Here is a 12,028-nt window from a genome sequence, read left to right on the forward strand (position 1 = left end):
TCCTCTTTGACCCTTCACGAATATTTGGTGTGGTGCCAGTTGATGCCGGCACTATTTACTCACTAGCAGTTCTCACACAGGTAATCATCAGTGATTAGTCACTGGTAATAACCGGTGGTGTTCCTTATAGTCTAGCTGACAACAAGTCTCTCCAGATTTCCAGCACTCTCCATCTTTTTCAATAACCTTGGCAAATGAATTTGCGTTATCGCAACAGCCGCTTGCCATTGACTTTTAGCCGACAATCACTATTGGTCATCACTGGAATTTGGGTTACAATAAGCCTCCCAAAGGGTTCACTCATCCAGTGGAAGCCTGGTAAGAGCGTTCTCTCCTGTCTTTTCATCCCCCTCGGACCTTCTTCGCTATGTGGTGTGGTGCCAGTTGACGCTGAGACTACAATTTTGAGAGGGAAGGGAGGTCGTTAACTTACAAATTTGCGGTTTCAGTTTTCGTAGCCCCATGTAGAGTTTCTCTATCATTTTGTTTTACTTCTGTTGCAGTTTATTATTATTAATAGTAGTAGTAGTAGTAGTAGTAGTAGTATTTTTTATTGTTATTATTATTATTATTATTATTATTATTATTATTGTTGCCATTATCATTATTGTTATTATTTTTTACTGTACATCAGTACATCACAAAAAAAATGAATTTTAATAAATTATATTACGATCAATATCGGCTAGAAAATAACGGGAACATTATAGAAAAATAACTGTTTAGTGTGAGATTCGAACCTTGAAAGATAACATCAAATATTTGGACTCCCTGCAAACGCTTATTTACACGTAAATATGTTGTTTTATTTAAATCCATTTAAATTGATTATGAGTTCGGCGTATGAATACAAAATAAATCATTTGTTTTACCGTCGGCACATGGATTTTAAAAACGGTCAAGTGCTTTTACAGTTTAAGCAAGACATTAAAAAAAATGAAAATATTTTTTTTAAAATTATATTGTACGTACTCATTATGGAATAAAGTTTTCATACAAAAAAAATCGTTTAATTTGATCAAGTAGTTCTTTTTTTACAGAGGAAAATTAAACTTTAATGAGATCGATCGTGTTACGGCTATCTTGTTTTTCGCGGATGATGGGAAGACGCTAGGGGAGATAACTCTAATCACCGTTTAAAGTTTGTCAAAATTTGAAACATGGGCAGAAAAAAATGCCTAGATAAAAATTTTAGTGTGTTTTTTCACTTATTTTACAGGGTTTCTCTGTCCTTTTTAATCCCGTTTTCAATTTGAACTATTTTTTTTATTTAAAAGCACCCCCTTCCTCGTTCCCTAAAATAGACAAATAGCGACGATACGATCGACCTCATTAAAAATTGATTTTCCTCTGTAAAAAATAACTACTTGATCAAATTCAGTGAATTTTTTTATGAAAACTTTATTCCATAACGAGTACGTACAGTATAACTTTTTTCAATATTTTCATTTTTTAATGTCTTGATTACACTGTGCAAGTGCCAAAGGTCAATACTTTAAAAATGATAAAGAAACATAAAATGCCCCATTTTTAATTTTAAAAAATAAATGTTTTATAAAATGTCAAATATGTACGATGATTTCACTAAAAAAGAATCATCTTGAACTATTTTTCATATGTTTATTTATGCATTTTTCTTACACGTAGTGAAAAGTTTCAATAATAAATATTTTGTTCGATCGGATAAAAACAGAAAATATTAAACTGGAAAGCGAACGCTAAAAATGGCGGAACATTTGTTTCTATGATGTAATTTTTACACGTGTTTAATTTTTAATAAGGATTTTTAAAAGGCTCCAGTATTTCCGACACTGAAAAGGGCATCGGCTAGAAGGTGATAATTACAAATCTGCAGTTAGATTCGCTCTTTGATCAACCGTTTAACTGTGTTACAGCGACAAACATGGTGGTTGTCCCGAATTCTACTCATATTACAAATAACAAAACTACAGAAAAATATGTATGATGTACGTACCCGTGACAGAACGAAAATATTATATTCCAAAAATTATGTTAATTGATTAAATAGCTTTATTTTTATAAAGAATTTTTTTTTAAACGATTTTAAGCGATATTTGAAAATCGTCGACATTACAAGACTGATCACGCCAGTTTGAATTACTGTTGAATCATTTCCCTTTTTCCCCCTCAAGATGGCAACGCGAAGCAGCCCATCCTCACTTATTCATAAAAATAAAATTGATAAAGAAATCTCTATGATGTACGTGTTTGTGAGGGAACAAAAATGTCATATTCCAAAATCCACGTAAATTTATCAAGTAAGTTCATCTTTAATCAAGAAAATAAAATTACTTGATAAATTTACGTGGCTTTTGGAATGTAACATTTTCGTTCCGTTACGGATACGTACGTCGTATGCATTTCTTTTTAATTTTAATTTAATTTTATTTTATTTTATTAACGGGGGGGATCTTGGACCAGAACCTACAACTTAGCTTTATTTGTAGATAATGAAGAGCTAGACCCATAACTTCAGCCGTGTAAAGTTTTATTTTAACCGAATTTTTAACATAGCAGGGTTTGTTAATTTATTGTTGGCTTATTTGTTTGTTTTTTAACTATGTGAGGGAGGCAATTATTGGAGGGAGCCATTTATTGCGCTTATGTGCTGGTCCGGAGGTCTCAATTAATTTAATTATATATTTTATTATTTTATTAGATTCATTTAAATTTACTTTGACAAAAGTTTATGATTTAATAAGAATAACAGAACAGGTGTCTCTAGATACCGTTTTGAAGATTAAGAAAATACGTTGTTATTGTTATCTTTTTTATTTTCATTCTTTTTTATTTATTTTTTTTTGTATTTATTTTTTTTATTTTGTTTGTTTGTTTGTTTTTTGTTTGTTTGCTTATTGAAGAAACGAGGCTAAAACAAATATATTTTATTGTTTTTAAGAGACGAGTAATCATAATTTTCCCAATACTGTGCTCCAGCCAATCAGGTTTCGCGTAGTGAAATTTAAGCCCCGCCCACTAGAGTTTAAATATTGCGTGTCGACTGCTAAGTTTCCGTATTCAGTCTCAAGGAGTCTTAAGTGACACTTCTTGTATGGGAAAACATTTCTTTGAACATCTTAAAAACTGGAATGTAACATACGACTAAGATTTTTAAAGCATCGAAGGTTTCTTTTCTAAACAGGATAATCAAAAAGAACAATATAAAGAAAAGTCTATTAAAAAAAATCTTAACAAAAACGTAAGATACGTTAGTTACGCATTTGGCTAAAACGACGGTAAGTCATCGTTTTGTTTTGTTCTTTAACTCCATTATTTTACTTGTGTTTACCAAACGTTGCCAGGTATCAATTACAACGATCATCTGTATTTCTATCCATTCCAGATAACGTTAAGTATGTACATGTGTTTATATATTTGTATGCATTATATTCACTCTTAAACTAATAAGCCGATCATTATTAATACTGAAACACATCTACTAGGCGTAAGGGTGTATAACGTGTGCTATGTTTAGTTCAATTTAGTTCTTAACATTGGGGTAAAACTGGATAAGTGCCAAAGTTACTTACAATCCCTGGTAGCTTATAGGCATTAGTGGTTCCCAACTTTTTTATACGGCGGCATGCTATAGAGCTCTTTAAATTTTCTCGATATTCTATTGAGTTCTTTAAATTTTCACAATACGCTATTGAGTTCTTTAAAATTTTCGCGGCACGGTATTGAGCTATTTAACATGTTCGCGGAACACTATGAAGCTTTTTAAAATTTTCGTGGCATACTATTGAGCTGTTTAACTTTTTCTTTTTAACTATTACAAAAAGAAAATGAATGCATTCTACTCATAAAGTCGTTTCGCAATAAAATAACAAAAAAATAAATAAATAAAGGAACTCGTGATAATGCCGACGTGAAGCAATTCTTCGCCCGAAAAAAGAATTCAGCAAAACGTTACCTACAACAGGTAACATTCGAAAGAAACAAAACAAAAAAGAATATTATCTGCCAAAAAGTTCTGGACTGAAAAAGTAAATCAAAGATTGTCTCTTTCAATATAATATTATTATTTGTATTGAACTATGTAGCACAATATTATTTTCTGCGTATTTATCAGTACTTATTAATTTATATCATTTGAGTCAGTTCTATATTTAAAATATAATGGATACTATTTTCCTAGAAATATTAATAAACTTCTATTTGCTGCATGTTATTGGTTGTTCTGTCCAAAGAAACTAAGTTGTGCTATCTATAAAAATGTCAGCTTTATCAAAACATATTTGCTGATACAATATATTCCCTCATTCCGTGGGATTTCCACGTGTTCTGCTAGTGTATGTAATAATTAGGGTTGTGACAACATCATATTCTTTTCATTGTTTGACTCTTGAGTATATATCCGTTAATATCTTATATGTATTTATATAGACTGGTGTGGTTCTCGGTTGATTAACTGTGTCTTAATGTGTTGGATATATACTTGAGAGTCAAACGAATGAAAAGAATATTCTGTTGTCACAGCTCTAGTAATAACGTGTAATTATCCATTATTACAAACAACTCCTTTTATAATAATATGAAAGTTGTTTTTCGACTATAACAACTTCTATGAATATTTTTTTGGTGGCATATCAGTAATCATTCCACGATATATCAGTGTGCTGTGGCACGCTGGTTGGGGACCACTGGGTTAGGGATATATGAAAGTGAAATCAAGACGACCTGCAAAACAGTTTACCCGGAAGTAAGGGTGCCGAAAAATTAGTATTGCACGTGTATCAGGTTCATTTTTTAAAGCAGATAAAGAAATAATGTCAGTGAGTTCTCAGAGACTAAAAACCCAGAGCGAACACATGTCTTATTACGTTTCAGATTTTTTTAGATAAGGATTGGTTATTCGTATTATTTTGATGCTTCGGACTACTGTTCTCATCATCCGTCACATCCACAACATTTTGGTTAATGTAACTTTCAACCTTCTTCAGGTGCATCTTGTCGAACTCGGGATTATTTCTATCGAACTCTGGAATTTTCCGCTCGAAAACATGCAGTGCTTCCCGATGTATTTGAAAATTACAAATGGCGCCAGACTCTCTGTTGAACATGAACACGGTAAGTTTGGGAAAAGGAGTTAAAAATAAACAAAAACTATGCAAAATATTGTTAGAAACTCGCTCAAGATATGCTACCGTGACATAAGCTGACATATATTCAGTAGGTTTTTAACAGTATTTTGTATAGTTTTTTTTTATTTTTAACTCCTTTTCCCAAACTTACCGTGTTCAACAGAGATTTTGGAGTCATTTGTAATTATCAAATACATCGGTAAGCACTGTATGTTTTTCGAGCTGAATAAACATGTTACATTAAATAAAAACGCTAAAAAATTATCCAGTTAGGTAGAAAAACAACTTATCTTGCGTTTGATAACATTTATTTGTTATATATTTGTTTTTTGACAACTTTTTCGAGCCTATGTGTATAGTAAAACAAATCCGAAATTTCTGTTCCCGATGATGCTGGATCAAACAGAGCTGAGATGAAGAGGGTAACGAAACACCAAGGTAAAATGTATGGCATGAAAAGAAACTGAAATTTTATGAAGATCTCACCATTCCAGTAATTATATGAGCAACCGGATTCATGAAAAAGAATTTCAAAAACTACCTGGCAAATATACACTGTGAACTAAGTGCAAAGGTGGTGTAAACAATTGCACTTAAAGAGGAGGTATTAATCTTTAAATGATATTTCAGCTGTTATATCTGTGATAGCTAATGGGTGTCTGGCATCCGAGGGGATGTTCCATCTTCAGCTAAAACAAAATGATGAGGTTTTTTTTTAATGCAGTAAATTACGCTTTAAGTGTATAGTGAACTCTCGCCAGATTTGTAAAACTAATTTTTAAAAAAGTAACAACAAAAAATACAAATAAATAAGTGTTACATCCTGATGTTTCGTTCGGGAAGGCAATTTCTTTGTTGGCTGTTCTTTTTAATTGGTCGACATATTCTTCGGCTTTTTGCTTGTGTAAAAACGATGACATCATAATAACATTTGAAAATAATACTTGCATGGCTACCCGGTATTGTCGGGGAGCAGGGAAAATAAAATAAGAATTTTAAAGTCTCTCTTTTTCACCGCCCTCTCTCTATCTCTCAACTCTCTCTGTCTTTCCTACTTCCCTTATTTTCCTTCCCTCCCCTCCCTCCTTTACCACTATCTCGCATTCTCTCTTCCATCACGCTTTCATTCCCACTTGCCAGCTCCCTAATCTTTCCTCTCTCCCTATTCCGCCTAAGAACAAGAATTTCCTCTTCTCCGACAAAGAATAGAACAGATGTTTCACTTTGATCTGAGTTTATTTTAGTTCGAGTTTCAGACTAAATGTTGATGAAAAACAATCCCTCGAAATTTAAACTCCTACTTCTGGCTAATTTTATTGGCTATTCTGCACTTTAGCTTTTTTTGGTTTTCATTTTCTTTGGAAGACTTCGATCCAGGGCAAAGGGAAACAATCGCGTAATTTACGAAACAATTTCGAAAGATTTTCTGAAAATTCAAACACAGGAGCATAACAACGCATTAATTACCTCAACATTTATTAAATTAAATGATTTTTTGACTGACTTTTAGTTGAATACACACGCACGTACAGACAGAGGCAAGCAAATGCTATTTATATAAAAAAAAAAAAAACTAGACGCTCTGAACCTAGACGAACGCCGACCCTACAATATCATTGTTATTGATAAATTAAAATAGGTACATATTTCTTTTATATAAATGTCAACGCGAGCACTGACCCCACAATATTATTGATAATTATTTATTAATATATATATATATATATATATATATATATATATATATATATATATATATTTCGGTGAAAATATATTTATGTCCTTAGAATATATACCAATCCTTATTTAAGAAGCTTAATTTAATTATAGAGCAATATAATGAATGGATTATGATTTATATAATAATTGATTGATTTTGCGCTACGAAACAGATACTGTCAAGAATTGTAAACGTCAGAGGAATAAATTATAAGATGGCCAACATCATGAACTTTGGAATATAGACTTTTGTCATTCATTCGTTTTGTGTGTGTGTGTGTGTGTGTGTGTGTGTGCGTGCGTGTGTGTGTGTGTGTGTGTGTGTGTGTGTGTGTGTGTGTGTGTGTGTGTGTGTGTGTGTGTGTGTGTGTGAATATTCATTCGTTTAAAAATGCCTAGTCACAAAAATATTTCTATGGCTTCTTGACTTTTTGGCAAAGACCAAAGTGTAGCATCTGTTCTCCATTACGTAATTTGACGCCGGGTGTTTTCATGTAATTATCCCCCTTAGAAAAATTCAACCTATGAACGGACTATAAATCCTCGAGACTGAGGCGATTTTTATTTTTGCCCCAATCTAGAGTGCCTCTTTTTAGGGAACATGGATTTGCCTCGTATTAAATACCCAACTTTCTAACCTTGTTCTTGTGGGGATACAAGTTAAAACAAAGAACAACTGGAATTGAACTGACGTAAACATGAAGTAAACATGAAGTAAAACTCCACGAGGGTTCTCTCTAATTTGTATTAATTAACACGTCATAACAACGGTACTCATATCCGAGGAAAGATTTTCACAAATGACGTCATCCAAGTAATTATTTCGTATCTTGTTTACAGGGTCGTTGACCCCGAACCTGGCATATATCAGCTTCCTCATCCTCGGTTGCTGAATTGTTTAATAAGACACACTTATTAGCCGGATGTTGGGCGAAGCGCGAATACGTGTTTTGCGGTTAAGGTTAGTAGACTAACGTCATGTTGTTTGCTTTCTTTTATGAAAATAAATGAAAACCTTATACTACTCAGTCTTATTAGGGTTTCTTTACAATAACTTCGCCATGAAAAAAAAATGGCCGCATTATTATTATTAAAACTCGCGGCGACCCTGGAAAATTTTCACATTTGTTTAAGCACAGTCTTTAGTAAAAAGTATACTATTAAGTTTTGTTGTTTTTAGATTATTAAAAAATTCTTATTTATTATGAAAATAATTTATGGTTACATATACACACATATATATCTATGGAAGTGAGAATATATGTGTGTGAGGACATTTCTCAACCTATATACTCAACGAATTTTTATCTACAGACTTGAAACTTGGTGTATACAATATTCAGGTACGTGAAAAACCTTTTAATCGGTTTTCATTAGAAAAAGGGGCTGCTAAGGGGTCAAAAATGAAAAATAGGTACGGGGCTAGATCGGATATTTATCTGTTTGTCAACTGCTTTACGAATGCGCATACGTGAATCGTTCATATGACATATTATGTTGAGAATAAGTGGGTTTGAAACATATTTTAAACGTGGCAAACTGGCCTAATGGTTATCATATTTTACTCCTTGTCTTTAAGTTTTAATTTCGATCTCAACTCGCATGTACATGACTCGGTTTCTTTCCGTTTTCTTTTACTTCATTTTTTAATGAATTTAATATTACCTTTTATATATATATATATATATATATATATATATATATATATATATATATATATATATATATATATATATATATATATATATATATATATATATATGGGTGTGTCTCAAAGGGCGAGGTCCTGGATATGACCTTAAACTATATCCAGTGGTGAGGCCTCAGCTTGCGGGTTTGGGGAGTGTGGAGCCACCCTTTAATTACCATTGCTTCCAGGTCCACTCTGATCCGGAGTGGTAGTACCTGTTAGGGTCCCAACTAAGGGTAGAATAGAAACCGACTTGAAAACAACAAATATATTCTATCAAAAATCTATCTTTGGATTCGGCATTATATAACCCGAAAAGGTTTGATATGCGGTAAAACAAAAATAACCAACCAACCATCAAAGGGTGAAAATTTTTATGTTTTGGTTTCGATTCTAACTGATCGCACCAATGTCATATATATTTCTAGTCTTGATCTCATTGCTATATATTAGATCCAATATAATAACCAATAGAGAATTGTCTCTATATTAATAACTTCGTAATCTGCATGAATTCAAATATCATATTTAAGCGTATTTTACAACTAGGAAACGCCGGGCGGTGTGCTAGTATATATATATATATATATATATATATATATATATATATATATATATATATATATATTATACTATGTGTGTGTGTGTGTGTGTGTGTGTGTGTGTGTGTGTGTGTGTGTGTGTGTGTGTGTGTGTGTGTGTGTGTGTGTGTGTGAAAGGAAATTAAAATTTTGCAAATTCAAACAAAGGATAAAGATAATTATTTCTTTACTCCATGGAGTTTCAAAGACTGGCTCTTTTCTTCAGAAGAAAAAACAGTTAGCAAAATAACTTTCATATAGATTAGCTATAATTTTGCTGGTTAGCACACAATTCGTAAGTTTCAAAATATAAGGAAAGAAATATTCTAAAGATTATATATATATATATATATATATATATATATATATATATATATATATATATATATATATATACTACTTTGTTTAGTCACATAAATTAATATACGAAAGTATAAATTTATGCGTAAAGTTTAAGTATTTTCTTCAACAGTGCTCAATGCGTATGTAAAGGTAGGTAGTAAGTTATAAAATATATATGGCGATTAAGCTACACAGAATATTCCGCGTTTCATCCATGCTAGGATTCCTCTTGAGGAATCCTAGCATGGATGAAACGTGGAATATTCTGTGTAGCTTAATCGCCATATATATTTTATAATTTACTATATATATATATATATATATATATATATATATATATATATATATATATATATATATATATATATATATATTGCAATAGAAAAATGCGAGCATGAAAATTAATATGGTTAAGATTAAACATGGAAAAGTAAAGGACTAGTTGTTAAAACTGGAAATGAAAAGGACAAGATATTCTAGTAAAAATAAGAATAACTTTATAACTTAAAATATTTCAGCATTGAGAATTATTTTTTAAAATGACAATTTAACATTATATAATCAATTCTTAATGCTGCAATATTTTAAGTTATAAATTTATTCTTATTTTTACTAGAATATCTTGTCCTTTTCATTTCCAGTTTTAACAACTAGTCCTTTACTTTTCCATGTTTAATCTTAACCATATTCATTTTCATGCTCGCATTTTTCTATTTTAATCCATGATTTTTGCAGGCTTCCAATAAATTCACTGGTTCTTTGTTTAAATTCAGTCTTATTTTTCTGTCCCCATAAACATAAAATACACATATGTAATAACAATGTACGGCACTCGTCTGCTTCCATTCTCTGTTTCACTTGTTACTTCTCTTTTCGCGACAGCAATGAATTAGTAGCAACATTATTCGTTGAAGTGACGTGGTTGCTATTGAAAACCAGTCATAAGAAACGTCGCTCACCTCCTTACGAATCTTTACAATTTTGAACACCACTAAATTCACCATGACTTTTCTTTTATTGAACGAAAATTGAAAATTTATTTTTCACAATGTAGCGGAGTAGGTGATCTATAAACTATAATAATTGTTTTAAATTTGGTCGAGAAATGAGTGAGCGGTGAAGCTTTAAAGCAGTTCTAAATGACTAAAACTGCTACTTACCCATACATTCAAACACTACTGTGTTTGAATTATATATATATATATATATATATATATATATATATATATATAAGTGAACGTGTCTGTCTGTCTGTCTGTCTGTGTGTCTGTGTGTGTGTGTGTCTGTGTAAATTTCCCTACGCAATAACTCTGTCAGTTTTTAGTCTATAGACTCGAAATTTGAAATACCGGGTACTGAGATTTGGGAAAATCGATGTGCCGAGTGTCAGCCAGAAATTTGGCTGTTAAGAGGTCAAATTTCAACGATTTGACCTTTAAGAACTCTACCAAACTCCTCCGACAATTTTGGGTCTAGACACTTGAAATTTTAGATATAGGTTCCTTGAACCTGGATCTAACTTAAAGTGATTTGAGCCCGAAACAATAAATTTTAAGGGGTCACAATAGGGGTCAAAGTTTTAAAAAAGTAACATTTTTTTGTTTTTGTTTTTTTTTTTTGCTTTTTTTGCACAGCATACACCTCCAAACACCCGAGCAACGCCGGGCACCCCTGCTAGTATATATATATATATATATATATATATATATATATATATATATATATATATATATATATGTATATATATATATATATATGTATATATATATATATATATGTATATATATATATATATATATGTATATATATATATATATATGTATATATATATATATATATATATATATATATATATAAAGGATATTAAACTTGAAGTCTACGTAGGATGATGTATGTAGACATTACATTAACATGGTCCAGACAGTGAAGTTGGGTGAAACGTGAGTACAATCAGTAAATCCAATCGTAGTATGTATATCAGCAGGATTAGAATTTTCAAATCGTATAGATCTATGGTTTTTACTTGAAAAATGTTTCAATGTAGAAGAATTATAGTTTGAATAGTGTTTTATGAATTTAGTTTAAGATTAAAGAGCTATTATTGGCATTAAACTCTTTTTCAACTGAAAATTAATCAGATTCTAGAGCGTATTAATTTCTACTGAACTATTGAAGGACGACTTTATACGCTTTCGAATTAAACAGCGGTTATATAAATGGTTTCCCTTACACCTACGAAAAAATAGAAGAAATAACTCTTCATATTGGAACCTGAGCAATAAGGCAATTGTTGAAAGGAGAGTTTCTCATAACGCATAAGTTTCGTGAAAGCCCAAGTTCGCAAACTCCTCCTTTGAACTTTTACCTTTTTAAAATTCACAATTTTTTTTTTTGCATAAATAAAATAGTTCAAAAGAATATTCAGCTGTTGTTTCTTTTCTTCGAAATCCCTTGTTCCTATTCAACTTTCTTTTTTATGGAAATAGTTCCAGACAAGGCATGAAGCCAATTGATGTAAGGAGCTGGTAATATTACTGTTTCAAGGTCAAAAACTAGACAACAATATGTGTCAGATGGATTTATTCCTACCC

General features: G+C 31.4%; 1 protein-coding gene across 1 annotated transcript in view; it reads left to right on the forward strand.

Annotated features, from left to right (window-relative positions):
- Nucleotides 1-3,035: 3,035 nt before the first annotated feature.
- LOC145292937 (uncharacterized) overlaps nucleotides 3,036-12,028 on the forward strand; it is a 27,614-nt gene continuing 18,621 nt past the window's right edge. Inside the window, exon 1 of the mRNA XM_080139107.1 lies at nucleotides 3,036-3,257. The gene's annotated coding sequence lies outside the window, so the exon portion shown is untranslated. The remainder of the gene's footprint in view (nucleotides 3,258-12,028) is intronic.

This window comes from Euprymna scolopes, chromosome 14 (assembly GCF_053919585.1).
Source record: "Euprymna scolopes isolate OS-2025 chromosome 14, ASM5391958v1, whole genome shotgun sequence".
NCBI lineage: Eukaryota > Metazoa > Mollusca > Cephalopoda > Sepiida > Sepiolidae > Euprymna > Euprymna scolopes.